Raw genomic sequence first — 15,661 nt, 5'->3', positions numbered from 1 at the left:
CAAATTGATTGAATATAAGGAACTGTCTGAAGCCTAAAAAGTAAGACGTGTTTTCCAGCCATTGTAGATTTATAGTCTACAATTTTTAAAATAAATTTATTTTTTATTGGTGTTTAATTTGTCAACATACAGAATAACACCCAGTGCTCATCCCGTCAAGTGCCCACCTCAGTGCCCGCCAACCAGTCACCCCCACCCCCCTCCCACCACCCCTAGTTCGTTTCCCAGAGTTAGGAGTCTTTCATGTTCTGTCTCCTTTTCTGATATTTCCCACTTATTTTTTCTCCTTACCCCTTTATTCCCTTTTACTATTTTTTATATTCCCCAAATGAATGAGACCATATAATTTTTGTCCTTCTCCGACTGACTTATTTCACTCAGCATAATACCCCCCAGTTCCATCCACGTCGAAGCAAATGGTGGGTATTTGTTGTTTCTAATGGCTGAGGAATATTCCATTGTATACATAGACCACAGCTTCTTTATCCATTCATCTTTCGATGGTCTACAAATTTAATGTTCATATTGGCACATATTCTGTTGACTTCAGGAGGGTCTCGTCTTGCTACAAAAGGATGTCCTTCTGTTTATTTTCTTTATATTTATTTGGCAGAGAGAGAGAGACAGAAAGAGAGATAGAGAGCACACACCAGTTGGGGGAGGGGCAGAAGGAGAGGGAGAAGCAGGCTCCCCACTGAGGAAAGAGCCCAGTGCGAAGGCAGACACTTAACTAACTGAGCCACCCAGGAACCTCTGTCGTTCTGTTTCTTATGGCAGTGTTGCTCTTATGGCATGAGTCACTTTCCTTGCACTTGGCTGTTTTGGGTCGAATTTCTTAAATCTGTAGCCTGTTATTTCATGTAGGTAACTTGTTACTGAGAATATAACTTTATACTAATCAGATTATTTGTTTAATAATTATTTTAAAATATTTAAAAATTGCTATTGGAAAACAGATTGAGACAGCATATAAATCTAAATTTCCAAGAATCACATTAATTTTTTTTATTGTGGTAAAAACCCTTAAACATGAGAGCTACCCCCTTAACAAATTTTTAGGTGCACGGTGTTGTACAGCAGTTTTCTAGAACTTCTTCATCTTCTATAAGTGATGTGGTCCTTGCTTGAGTGTAGAGGAGAGAATAAGGACAATGACCTGATTTTGAGAGGAATGATCTACTCTTTTTTGGATCAAAGCTAAGAGAGAGAGAGAGAGAGAGCAAGAGCAAGCACACAGCAAGAAGAGATGTTGGCATCTTTAGAATAATGCCTGTTTTAAATACAGTATAATGGGTAATTCTGAGGAATTTTTATAAATTTTTATTTGCTCCACCTTATATGTAGCAAGTGAACATTTTTTGCTATTTAGTATAATTTATTTATCTTCATAGGTATAAAAATAAGTTGGAACACATTGCTTGGTGTTTACAGCCTAACAAAAATGGGTGACTTGCATAAACTGATAAACATAATGTATGATAAAATGTAAAATGTATCATGAGAAAAGTAAGGGTAGATTTGGGCAAGAGAGGACATATGGTAGAGATACCGTGATTTTCAGGAGCTACAAAAGCTACTACTTTATGAATGCTTACTATGTGTGAAGAGTTCTAAAAGGTTGATACATTTAATGTGCACCCCTATCCTTCAGTAGATATTAATGTTATTCTTGTTATTCATATGGAATATATTATGAGTCTATGTTTGGGTGAAGGGAAGGAAGAGATGGAAATAGGATGGAAGAAATAATGGTATTTTCCCCTCCTCAGTCTCCTACAGAGGGTCTAATTTTATATAACAAGAATGTTTCATAAAGTCTGTCTGAAGATAGGAATTTGGCAAAACAGAGCTCTGGAAACCTTTTTTACGTTGACCTTTGTCCAAGGTGGCCTCAGTAATAAGCAACTCAAAGGATCACAACAAATGTATGATGTCTTCCCTCATGCTGAAGGGACCACATTTCTGGAATCCCTTTGAACACAGCATCCCTCTGCCTGGCAGTTAATACCCACCTTTTGTTGTTTCTGTTGCTGGGAAGATCATCTTGGCTCCGAAGTGTTTAATATACCTGAGAAATATCAAAGTCAGACTGTTTATTCATAATCAAAATAACAACACGTCAATTTCACTATGCATAACATAAGTTTGAGCTAGAAGTTTTAATGTCTTTACTGAATTCCTTTGATCCTAAAATTCCATCCAAAAACTGTATGCTCTTAGGTACAGAGCAGAATAGTACACTTGGGGACATTAGTTCTTGAAAATTTTGTTTCTGAAGGGCAAGCTTTTCGGAAGACTAAATCTTAGTATCTTTGCTCTTCTTTCAAGATGGGCAGATTCAAAGCATCACACCTTCAAGAATTTCTATTGTATCCCCGTCTTATGTGCAAATCCCTCAGCTTCAGGCCTAATATAAGAATCGCAAAGGGGATATTATTGGACAAGGAAGTGGAAGTCAAGAACCTGATTCTGCTGGTGGTGATGAGTTGCAATGGGAGTTATTAAAAAGTTACCAAGATATGCATATGCGTACACACACAGAGATGGGCACATTTTGATTAGGGCCCAAATTATTTAGAAGTGGTAGTAGAAATTTATCCCTTTATCCACAGCTGAATCAGAACACTGTTAAAACACGCCAAATGCAGTACCCAAGAGAGTACCAGGGGCCAATTTTCATTACTTGCAAGGCTCAGAGGACATTATATACAAGCGAGTTTCAATTAAATTGCCAGAAAAACTACAAGAGAACTGGACCTAAAATTCTTTGCTACCAGTTCAATTTCTAATTATACACAGGATGATCATAGTCTCATGATATTGCTGTATGTTTCTACGTGTAGAGAACCATGACGTAGGTGGTGTTTGGGGGAGTGCACATTCTTCCTGTTTTCCTACACTCTGCACATATGGTATCTTTTGATTTGGTTACAACTAGATGAGTATGTGAGTAAAGCTCTCTACACAACGACAGTAGTTACTTAAGATTAACTCAATTTATTAAATGGCTTGACTTTATATAGAATGCACTTCAACTGTTTCTAGAACAATGATGGGTTTGGATTTACCTGCCTTTCCATTTTTTTTTGTTTTATTATATTAAACTAATCTACAAAGATAAATACTGCATGAGACAAGTAGTATATTTGAGATAGGCAATCCCCCCACCTGTTTTATTGAGATGTAATGACATATCATTGTGTATGTTTAGGGTTTATGATATGTTGACTTGATACATTTATATATTGCAAAATTATTATTGTGGTATTAACATTTCTATCACCTTATATAATTACTAATTCTATTTTGTGGTGAGATCAGTTAAAATCTACTCTCGTAACAACTTTCAAGATGTAGTATTGATAACTATAACCACCATGCTGTACATTAGGTTCCCAAAAGTTTTTCATCCTGTAAATGGAAGAAGTTTGTACCCTTTAGCATTTCTCCATTTCTCCCATCCCCCAGTACCTGGAAACCACCATTTTGCTCTCTATGAGTACAGATTCCTCATATAAATGAGATATAGTATTTCGTTCTCTGTCTGATTTATTTCACTTAGCTTAGTGCTCTCAAGATCCATCCATGTTATCACAAATGGCAAGATATCCTTCTTTAATATGGCTGAAATATTCCAGCGTGTGTGTATGTGTGTTTGCTTATATATACATATATTTAATCACTTATCTATCCATTGATGGCACTTAGATTGTTTCCTTGTGTTGGATAGTGTAAAAAATGCTGCGATAAACATGGGTGTGCTGATATTTCTTTGAGATCTTGATTTTATTTCCTTTGGATCTGTACCCAGAGATGGGGTTGATGGATCACATGGTAGTTCTATCTTTAATGTTTTGAGGAATCTCTATACTGTTTTCCAGAGTGGCTGATTGAATTTATATTTTCACCAACAGTGCACAAGGCTTTCTCTTTCTTCACATCCTTGTCAACATTTATCTCTGTCTTTTTGATGATAGCTATCCTAACAGGTGTTGAGTGATGTCTTATTGTGGTTTTGATTTGCATTTCTCTGATGCTTATTAATGTTGAGCACTTTCCATGTACTTGTTGACCATCTGTATGTCTTGTTTGGAAAAATATCTTCAGTTCCTCTGTCATTTTTAAATCAGATTGATTGTTTTCTTTCTTTTTTGCTGTTGAATTGTATGAATTCTTTATATATTTTAGATTCTAATCCTATATGATTTGCAAATACTTTTTCCCATTCTATATGTTTTTTTAATTTGTTAATTGTTTCTTTTGCTATGCAGAAGTTTTTAGTTTGATGTAGTCCCATTTATTAACTTTTGCTTCTGTTGCTTCTGCTTTTGGTATCCCATTCAAAAAAAAAAAATCCTTGCTAAGGCCAATGTTAAGGAGGTTTTCTCTCATTTTTTTTTCTCATTTTTCTTCCAGTTTTATGGTTTCAGGTTTTATACTTAAATCTTTCATCCATTTCAAGTTAATTTTTCTAAGTGATATAAGATAGGGATCTAATTTCATTATTATGCATGTGGTTATCTAGTTTCCCTAATACCATGTATTAAAGAGACTATCAGTTCCTCATTATATATTCTTGGCTTCTTTGTTGTAAATTAATTGATCATGTATGTGTGGATTTATTTCTGAGTTCAATTCTGTTCTTTTGGTCTATATGTTTTTGTGCCAGTACTGTACTATTTTGATTATTATAGCTTTGTAGTATAGTTTGAAATCTTAATTGTGGTACCTCTAGCTTTGTTCTTCTTTCTCATGGTTGTTTTGATATTAGGGGTCTTTTGTTGTACCACGTAAACTTTAGGATTTTTTCCTATTTCAGTGAAAAATGCCACTGGAATTTTAATAGGGATTACATTAAATCTGTAGATCTCTTTGGGTAGTATGGACATCTTACAATATTATTCCAATACAAGCATAGAGTATCTTTCCATTTATGTGTGTCTTCTTCAGTTTCTTTCATTAATGTCTTATGGTTTTTAGTGAAGAAATCTTTTAGCTCCTTGGTTAAATTTATTCCTAGGTATTTCAGTCTTTTCAATTATAAATGGAATTGTTTTCTTAATTTCTCTTTCTGATAGTTATTCTCTTTGCTGGTAAGTGGATTTTTTTCCTCCAGTTTTTCCTTCCACAGATGGAGGAATATTCAGTTCTTTGGTTTCCTGCTTAAGTCTATTTTTGGGTCTGTGCTTTTCCCTTCCTTTTCTGTGAGTTCTATTTGCACCTAAGTAAGTTAAGTGAACTAAAGTAAATGTTTGCAAGAAGCATTTCTAATGTGTGTATGCATGTTTAGATCAGGACTTTATTTCATGGTATATGGTCTTTCATATTGCCTGAAATAGTGCTATTACATTCTATCCATGGATGTAGTGGTATATAGGAGACCAATGATGTATGTAATCACCTAGATTAATTCTTTTGTTATTTTCAATGATCTTTCAGTGAATTTTCTTTATATTATTTTAGGTATATCCTCTCAATATCTGAGAATAATAATGATTTTTTCCTCTGTTTTTCCAAAGTTTATATACTTTCTTATTTTTCTTGTTTTTAAATTGTAAGTGAATTCAAATTTAATGATTAATATGTGTGATACCCATATCATTGTCTAGTTATATATGGTAAAGGAAATTGTTCTTTTTTTAAAATTTTTTATTGGAGTTTAATTTGCCAACATTTAGCAAACACCCTGTGCTCATCCTGGCAAATGCCCTCCTCAGTGCCCATCACCCAGTCACCGCAACCCCCGGCCCACCTCCCCTTCTACTACCCCTTGTTAATTTCCCAGAGTTAGGTGTCTCTCATGTTTTGTCACCCTCACTGATATTTTCACTCATCCTCTCTCCTTTCCCTTTATTCCCTTTCACTAATTTTTATATTCCCCAAATGAATGAGACTATATAATGTTTGTCCTTTTCAATTGGCTTATTTCACTCAGCAAAATACCCTCTAGGTCCAACCACGTTGAAGCAAATGGTGGGTATTTGTCAATTTTAATGGCTGAGTAATATTCCATTGTATACACAGACCACATCTTCTTTATCCATTCATCTTTCAATGGATACCGAGGCTCCTTCCACTGTTTGACCATTGTGGACATTGCTGTTATAAACATCGGGGTACAGGTGTCTCAGTGTTTCACTGCATCTGTATCTTTTTTTTTTTAATTGGAGTTCAATTTGCCAACATATAGCATAACACCCAGTGCTCATCCCATCAAGTGTCCCCCTCAGTTCCCATCACCCAGTCACCCCCACCTCCCACCCACCTCCCTTTCCACCACCCCTTGTTCACTTCCCAGAGTTAGGAGTCTCTCTTGTTCTGTCTCCCTTTCTGATATTTCCCACTCATTTTTTCTCCTTTCCCCTTAATTCCCTTTCACTATTTTTTATATTCCCCAAATGAATGAGACCATATAATGTTTGTCCTTTTCCAATTGACTTATTTCACTCAGCATAATACCCTCCAGTTCCATCCATGTCGAAGCAAATGGTGGGTATTCGTCATTTCTAATGGCTGAGTAATATTCCATTGTATACATAGACCACATCTTCTTTATCCATTCATCTTTCGATGGACACTGAGGCTCCTTCCACAGTTTGGCTATTGTGGACATTGCTGCTATAAACATCGGGGTGCAGGTGTCCCGGCGTTTCACTGCATCTGTATCTTTGGGGTAAATCCCCAGCAGTGCAATTGCTGGGTCATAGGACAGATCTATTTTTAACTATTTGAGGAACCTCCACACCGTTTTCCAGAGTGGCTGCATCAGTTCAAATTCCCACCAACAGAGCAAGAGGGTTCCCCTTTCTCCACATCCTCTCCAACATTTGTTGTTTCCTGTCTTGTTAATTTTCACTATTCTCACTGGTGTAAGATGGTATCTCATTGTGGTTTTGATTTGTATTTCCCTGATGGCAAGTGATGCGGAGCATTTTCTCATGTGCTTGTTGGCCATGTCTATGTCTTCCTCTGTGAAATTTCTCTTCATGTCTTTGCCCATTTCATGATTGGATTGTTTGTTTCTTTGCTGTTGAGTTTAAAAAGTTCTTTATAGATCTTGGATACTAGCCCTTTATCTTATACATCATTTGCAAATATCTTCTCCCATTCTGTAGGTTGTCTTTTAGTTTTGTTGACTGTTTCTTTTGTTGTGCAGAAGCTTTTTGTCTTGATGAAGTCCCAATAATTCATTTTTGTTTTTGTTTCTCTTGCCTTCATGGATGTATTGCAAGAAGTTGCTGTGGCCAAGTTCAAAAAGGGTGTTGCCTGTGTCCTCTTCTAGGATTTTGATGGAATCTTGTCTCACATTTAGATCTTTGATCCATTTTGAGTTTATCTTTGTGTATGGTGTAAGAAAATGGTCCAGTTTCATTCTTCTGCATGTGGATGTCCAATTTTCCCAGCACCATTTATTGAAGAGACTGTCTTTCTTCCAGTGGATAGTCTTTCCTGCTTTATTGAATATCAGTGGATCATAAAGTTGAGGGTCCACTTCTGGATTCTCTATTCTGTTCCATTGATCTATGTGTCTGTTTTTGTGCCAGTACCACACTGTCTTGATGACCACAGCTTTGTAGTACAACCTGAAATCTGGCACTGTGATGCCCCCAGCTATGGTTTTCTTTTTTAAGAATTCCCCTAGGGGGTCTTTTCTGATTCCACACAAATCTTAAGATGATTTCTTCCAACTCTCTGGAGAAAGTCCATGGTATTTTTTAAAAAGATTTTATTTATTTATTCATGAGAGAGAGAGAGGGAGGGAGGGAGGGAGAGAGAGAGAGAGAAAAGCAGGCTCCATGCAGGCTCCATGCAGGCTCCATGCAGGGAGCTCCATGCAGGACTCGATCCTGGGACTCCGGGATCTGCCCTGGGCCAAAGGCAGGCACCAAGCTGCTGAGCCACCGAGGGATCCCTAGTCCATGGTATTTTGATAGGGATTGCATTGAATGTGTAAATTGCTCTGGGTAACATTGACATTTTCACAATATCAGTTCTTCCAATCCATGAGTATGGAATATTTTTCCATCTCTTTGTGTCTTCCTCAATTTCTTTCAGAAGTGTTCTATAGTTTTTAGGGTATAGATCCTTTAGCTCTTTGGTTAGGTTTATTCCTAGGTATCTTATGCTTTTGGGTGAAATTGTAAATGGGATTGACTCCTTTCTCTTTCTTCAGTCTCATTGTTAGTGTAGAGAAATGCCACTGATTTCTGGGCATTGATTTTGTATCCTGGCACACTGCCGAATTGCTGTATGAGTTCTAGCAATCTTGGGGTGGAGTCTTTTGGGTTTTCTAGGTACAGTATCATGTCATGTGCGAAGAGGGAGAGTTTGACTTCCTTTTTGCCAATTTGAATGCCTTTTATTTCTTTTTGTTGCCTGATTGCTGAGGCTAGGACTTCTAGTACCATGTTGAATAGCAGTGGTGAGAGTGGAGATCCCTGTCATGTTCTTATCTTAGGGGAAAGGCTCCCAGTGTTTCCCCTTGAGAATTATATTTGCTGTGGGCTTTTCGTAGATGGCTTTTAGGATGCTGAGGAATGTTTACTCTATCCCTACACTCTGAAGAGTTTTGATCAGGAATGGATGCTGTATTTTGTCAAATGCTTTCTCCGCATCTATTGAGAGGATCATATGGTTCTTGTTTTTTCTCTTGTTGATATGATCAATCACATTGATTGCTTTATGAGTGTTGAACCAGCCTTGCATCCAGGGCATAAATCCCACTTGGTCATGGTGAATAATCTTCTTAATGTATTGTTGTATCCTATTGGCTAGTATCTTGTTGAGAATTTTTGCATCTGTGTTTATCAGGGATATTGGTCTATAATTCTCCTTTATGGTGAGGTCTTTGGTTTTGGAATTGAGGTCATGCTGGCCTCATAGAACGAGTTTAGAAGTATTCCATCTCTTTCTGTGTTTCCTAACAGCTTTAGTAGAGTAGGTACAGTTTCTTCTTTAAACGTTTGATAGAATTCCCCTGGGAAGCCATCTGGCCCTGGACTTTTGTGTCTTGGGAGGTTTTTGATGACTGCTTCAATTTCTCCCTGGTTATTGGCCTGATCAGGTTTTCTATTTCTTCCTGTTTCAGTTTTGGTAGTGTGTGGTTTTCCAGAAATGCGTCCTTTTCTTCTAGGTTGACTAATTTATTGGCAAAAGCTGCTCATAATAATTTTTTAAAATAGTTTGTATTTCCTTGTTATTGATGGTGATCTCTTCTTTCTCATTCATGATTTTATTAATTTGAGTCTTTTCTCTCCTCTTTTTAATAAGGCTTGATAATGGTTTATCTATCTTATTAATTCTTTCAGAGAACCAACTCCTGGTTTTGTTGATCTGGTCCACAGTTCTTCTGGTCTCTATTTCATTGAGTTCTGTTCAAATCTTTATTAACTGTCTTCTTCTGCTGGGTGAGGGTTTCATTTGCTGTTCCTTCTCCAGCTCCTTTAGGTGCAAGGTTAGGTTTTGCATTTGAGTTCTTTCCAGTTTTTGGATGGATGTTTGTATTGCAATGTATTTCCCCCTCAGGACTGCTTTTGCTGTATCCCAAAGATTTTGAATGGCTGTATCTTCATTCTCATTAGTTTCCATGAATCTTTTTAATTCTTCTCTAATTTCCTGGTTGACCCTTTCATCTTTTAGCAGTATGGTCCTTAACCTCCACATATTTGAAATCCTTCCAAACTTCTTCTTGTGGTTTAGTTCTAGTTTCAAAGCGTTATGGTCTGAAAATATGAAGGAAATTGTTGTAATGTTTAATCATTAGGTATACTGTTTGCTCTATGGTTCTAACAGATTTTTTTTAATCAAGATTATACATTTTTTTCTTCAAGTCTTGGCTTCCTAAGTGTTTTGTTCTCCAAAGATGTGTGTTGAGTTGTACTGAATATTTTCTGCATCACTGAGATAATGACATTGTTTCTCTTCTTAATCTGTTATTGCTGTGAATTGCATTAATAGTTCTCTTTGAATTTCTGGAATAAAGCCTACTTGATGATAATTTGTCATTGTTTTAATTAATTGGTATGTAATTTGTTGATGTGTAATAAGAACTTAACATTTTTGTTCAAAGATGTGATTGGTGTGTACACATATATTAGATACGTGATAGCATTAGATACATTAGGTACTATTATCTAGTTATAGATAGGGTTATGTTGTCTTTATAGAATGAATTAAGAAGCTTTCTACAATTTATTAAAAAGTTGGAATTACTAGCTTTTTGAATATTTATTGAAAATCACAAAATAGTTGGGGTCTGGTGCCTTTTCAAAGAGTCTATTTTTGACACCTTTTCAATTCATCTATAAATATTGATCTATCAAGATTTTTTCCTCTTTCCTTTAGTCAGTTTTCTTGACCTATATTCTCCATGGAGATTATATTCTTCCTTCCATCCTGTAAAAATTTAAAACTACCTTTTGGTGTCTTTACTTTTTTCTCTTAGTGGGGGGCAAGTTTATAGATTACATTTGTTTGTATACTCAACCAGAGAATTGTCACTCTTGGATATTCCAGGATATTTGGAGAACAAAAGGAAGGTTCCTAGAAGGGAGTACTGTATAGGATTCCTATAAGTATCTTTATGACTTCCAAAATGAGGAACTATAGCAATAGTATCTTTAATCCCCTAAAGGGAGGACAAATAGCAGTTTCAAACTTTCTTTAAACACCAAGAAACTGGTAAACTATATATAAATAATGTATGTTATAGATGATCAAAATTTAGTTATAAAAAATCTATTTTGTGCTAGTGAATTGATGGTAGTTTTATGTGTTCCTAAAGCACAGGGCTGACCAAATTAAACATGTTTGCTTTTTATCTGTCTCTTTTTGGAAAAGTGTGTGTGTCTGTGTATGTGTGTGTGTGTGTGTGTGTGTGTGAGAGAGAGAGAGAGAGAGAGAGAGAGAGCATGTACACACACTAGAAACTGATTACTTACATCTTTAAATATTGAATTTTGGGACACCTGGGTGGCTGAGCTGTTGGGCATCTGCCTTTGGCTCAGGGCATGATCCTGGAGTCCCGGGATTGAGTCCCACATCGGGTTCCCTGTGTGGAGCCTGCTTCTCCCTCTGCGTGTGTCTCTGCCACTCTCTGTGTGTCTCTCAGAATAAATAAATAAAATCTTAAATAAATAAATAAATAAATAAATAAATATTGAATTTCTTAGGTTTTTATTTTTGTTTTTTTCTTTTTCTTACTTTTATTTATTTATTTTTATTGCAGTTTGATTTTCCAACATATAGTATAACACCCAGTGCTCATCCCATCAAGTGCCCTCCTCAGTGCCTGTCACCCAGTCACCCCATCTACCCGCCTACCTCCCTTTCCTCTACCCCTTGTTCGTTTCCCAGAGTTAGGAGTCTCTCATGCTTTGTCACCCTCTCTGATTTTTCCCACTCATTGTCCCCCATATAATCCCTTTCACTATTTTTTATATTCCTCCTATGAGTGAAGCTATATGATGATTGTCCTTCTCCAATTGACTTATTTCACTCAGCATAATACCCTCCAGTTCCATCCACGTTGAAGCAAATGGTGGGTATTCGTCCTTTCTGATGGCTCTATAATATTCCATTGTATATATAGACCACATCTTCTTTATCTATTCATTTTTCGATGGACTCCGAGGCTCCTTCCACAGCTTGGCTATTGTGGACATTGCTGCGATAAACATTGGGGTGCAGGTGTCCTGGCATTTCACTACATCTGTATCTTTGGGGTCAATCCCCAGCAGTGCAATTGCTGGGTTATAGGGAAGCTCTGTTGTAAACTTTTTTTTCCTTTTTATAAATTTATTTTTTATTGGTGTTCAATTTGCCAACATATAGAATAACACCCAGTGCTCATCCCTTCAAGTGTCCACCTCAGTGCCCATCACCAGTCACCCCCACCCCCCGCCCACCTCCCCTTCCACCACAACTAGTTCGTTTCCCAGAGTTAGGAGTCTTTCATCTTCTGTCTCCCTTTCTGATATTTCCCACTCATTTTTTCTCCTTTACCCTTCCTTAGGTTTTTAAAAAATATTTTATTTATTTATTTGACAGAGAGAGAGAGATAGAGAGAGAACACACAAGCAAGGGGAGCGGCAGGTAGAGGGAGAGGGAGAGGAAGAAGCAGGGTCCCTGCAGGACCCTGGGATCATGACCTGAGCTAAAGACAGATGCTTAATCATCTGAGCCACCCAAGCACCCTGGATTTCTTAAGTTCTAAGGTGAAACTTTATTTTCAATATTTCTTTCCCATTTTTAAAAATCAATAATAGAATTTTATTGTATCTAAGTAATATTTCAATGAAAGAATGTGTTCACAATACTGTGCTGTACTTAATATGCTCCATAAAGGAACACATCTAATACATATTTCTATAAATGCCAGAGCTACTGTGCTATTTAATTTAAATAATGTAATATATATACTATTATATATATAATAATAGTATATATATTATATATACACTATTGTGCAAAGGACACACTATATAATGTCACAAGTATAAAAGGTGCTTTGAAGATTGATAGAATTACATTGCATCTAGATAGTGTTTTTTCAAGGAACAAATGTATTTGACTCATGGATAGAATTTAAAACACTCTGTAGTGGCACTAGTAAAAAAGGTGTTTTTAAGACTGCCACTTGTATATATAGGTAAGACCATGTTATTTTATTTTAAGATTGTGCTCATCACATTGTACTGGACTTAAAACAACCTGTACTTGTTTGTTTTGTTTTTTAAATTCCACATATGAGAGAATTTGTATAGTATTTGTCTTTCTCTGACTCACTTATTTCACTTAGCATAATATTCACTAGCTCCATCCATGTTGTTGCAAATGGTTTTTCACATTTTAATGTCCCTGAAATTAAGATGTGTCTTCTCCATCAATGAGCACATGTAATATGGTACAACTTTATTTTTACATCATAGTTGTTATTAAAGTGGCATTTTACAGTGGGTGATCTTCTCAATTCAAATATGGTATAGTCACCATATAAAATACTTGAAACTCCATCTCCGTGTCTCTTCTCATAAAGTGTAGAAGCAGCTTGCATGGTGTCAAATGGTCTCTCTGTTACTCAATCACCTGGGGTATTTCAAAGGGTGTTAAATTAGACCTTTACTTCAGATTCAAATGTTTTATTCCATCTTATACAGAGTCCATAAATTGGGACAGCTTGGGACTGGCTTCTCTATCCCAATACACTTGTACTTGAGATTTGTGCATGGGCGTGGTGCTCACATCTGGACTCCTGGGAGAAGCATGTGACCACCCTCCCTTGGTTTTCTTGCCTCCTGCTCCCAGCCCTTGTTACTTCATTCATCTTTTATTTCCTTTCCCTTTCAGCTCTTACAGCCTCTTCATCTCCAACTTGTGTTAGTTTCCTTTTGCTGCTGTAACAAAGTCACCACACATTTAGTGGCTTAAAACAACACCAATTTGTTATCTTACAAATTCTGTAGTTCAGAAATCTGACATGAGTATCAACTGGGCTAAAGTCAAGGTGTTGACAGGCTGCATTCCTTTCTGCAGGTTCTAAGGCAGAGTTCATTCTCTTGCTTTTCCTAGCAAGAGAATGCTCTCTTTCCTCTCCTCTCCTCATAGAGGCTAGCTACATTCCTTGGCTTGTGGATCTTTCCATTATTAAAGCTAGCCATGTTAAGTCAAGTAAGCCTCGCATTGCATTACTCTGACCTACTCTTCTGTCTATCTGTTCCACTGTTAAGGACCCTTGTGATTACATTGGGCCCTCCCAGATAATCAGGATGATCTCCTTACTTAAGAGTTAGTTCATTAGCAGCCTTAATTCCATTTGCACCCTTAGTTTCCTTTGCCATGTAACATAGCATATTCACAGATTCTGGGGATTGGGATTTGAATATCTTTTTAGAGAGAGAGCACCAGCAGGGGGAGGGGCAGAGGAGGAGGCAGTGGGAGGGGAAATAATCTCAAGCAGACTCTGCACTGAGGACAGAACCCAACTTTGTACTTGATCTCATGACCCTGAGATCATGACTGGAAAACTAAGTCTGATGCTTAAGCGATTGAGCAACTCAGGTGCCCCTACTTATACATTTTCTTACAGAAATATTAAAGTGTTTGGCTATCAGGTGCTCCCCATGGGAGAAATGATATAATACATATACTATATTATCTTTTTAAAATCTATGGAACTCCAAATTCCAAAGCCTGTTTGGTCCTAATAAATTAAGGGAATGTGGTTTTAATTATTATTATTGTCATTATTATTGTTATTATTATTATTATTAACCTGTAGTTTCATTTCAATGAACCTCTTTACTTACTCAATTTTACTAAGTCCTATGCTCCAGAGAAGACGAGAGCAGAGAAGAAATACATCTCATGCTTCTGTGTACAATTACCAGACATCCTGAGGGGCTATCTGGACATACTCAGAACACAGGCTTATTGGAACTCTAAATGAATAAATTTGTACATTCATTTGCCTTGAGTGTTGCAAAACATTCATTTGCCCTGGGATGTTTCTATTCAATTGTGTACATGGTTCTCAACAAACATTTTTGGATCTAACACTCGACTTGATGATTCTATACAGACATACATAGATGCTAAGACCTTAAGTATAAGATCATAGTACACTCTGATTTAGGCATTTCAATTTCTTTGTCTTCCATGAGGAAGTATCTATTCAGAAAATAAAGTCAGTTTTAAATACTAAAAAGCAAACTTAAATAGAATTTGGCATCTTCTTACATTCATTTCATTCCATTTCCACAGATTCAACCAACACTTACAGCTTTTTACAGGACAGGCACTATTCTAGATACTGGGAATATAAAGAAAAACCAGATCTAGTAATGTGAAGTTTTATGGGATATTTTAATACATTGTGGTAAGGGAAATGGTAAAGGAGCGCACATAGGAAAAATAAAAGTATTTATTGGGTTGGATACAGTTTTTTCTTTTTTCAACTATCAAGCCAGCTTATGCCTTAGGCAGTGGTATGAATGGTAGGATAGACTGTTCCAGATTCTTGCCATTGTTTTTATGCAGTCTCATTTTGTAAGGCCCCAATCTAAGTCCCAGGTCACATCCAGTTCTGACAGAGTCACAGGAAGTAAAAGGCAATGGAAACCCTTGAAAGCTAAATCTTTATGTATTCCGAATGGTTGTAGGGGTTGTGCTAGTGTATTTTATAGGTGAATTGACTAAAAGAAGGTCCAAAGTTGCTGACAAAGCAGAGGTGATAGAGAAGAATGTTTATAAGCAGTATTTGGTATATGCTTAATAAAATAGTCATAGGGTAACTATTGCTGGACTGGGACCTAGCTGCTGGAGCCCTGCTATGTTGATATAGATGTCCCTGTTGCCTACTGCATGTCTGGACATTGCAGTGCTATTCTTCACTCTGTTGCTGGGACACCCAAGACCTTTTATTATATTTCACATTTGTTCCCTGCTTGCTGTCAATTGCTCTTCAAGGACTGTGTTCTTCCTGTTTAACTTCCTGTAGGTGTTTCTTCTCCATACCAGTGTTTCAGGTCACTGATCCTTTGTGTCTGTATAACTACTATAGTTAATCGTCTATGCATAGTTGGGGCCCAATATGTGACAGCTAATATTTTAAGAACACATTTCAATTATATGCTTTTTTCTTGATCAACAACCTATAATGAGC

The sequence above is a fragment of the Canis aureus genome, chromosome 21, assembly GCF_053574225.1.
Source record: "Canis aureus isolate CA01 chromosome 21, VMU_Caureus_v.1.0, whole genome shotgun sequence".
Lineage (NCBI taxonomy): Eukaryota > Metazoa > Chordata > Mammalia > Carnivora > Canidae > Canis > Canis aureus.
The sequence above is the reverse complement of the archived record's forward strand: the minus strand, read 5'-3'. Positions refer to the sequence as shown.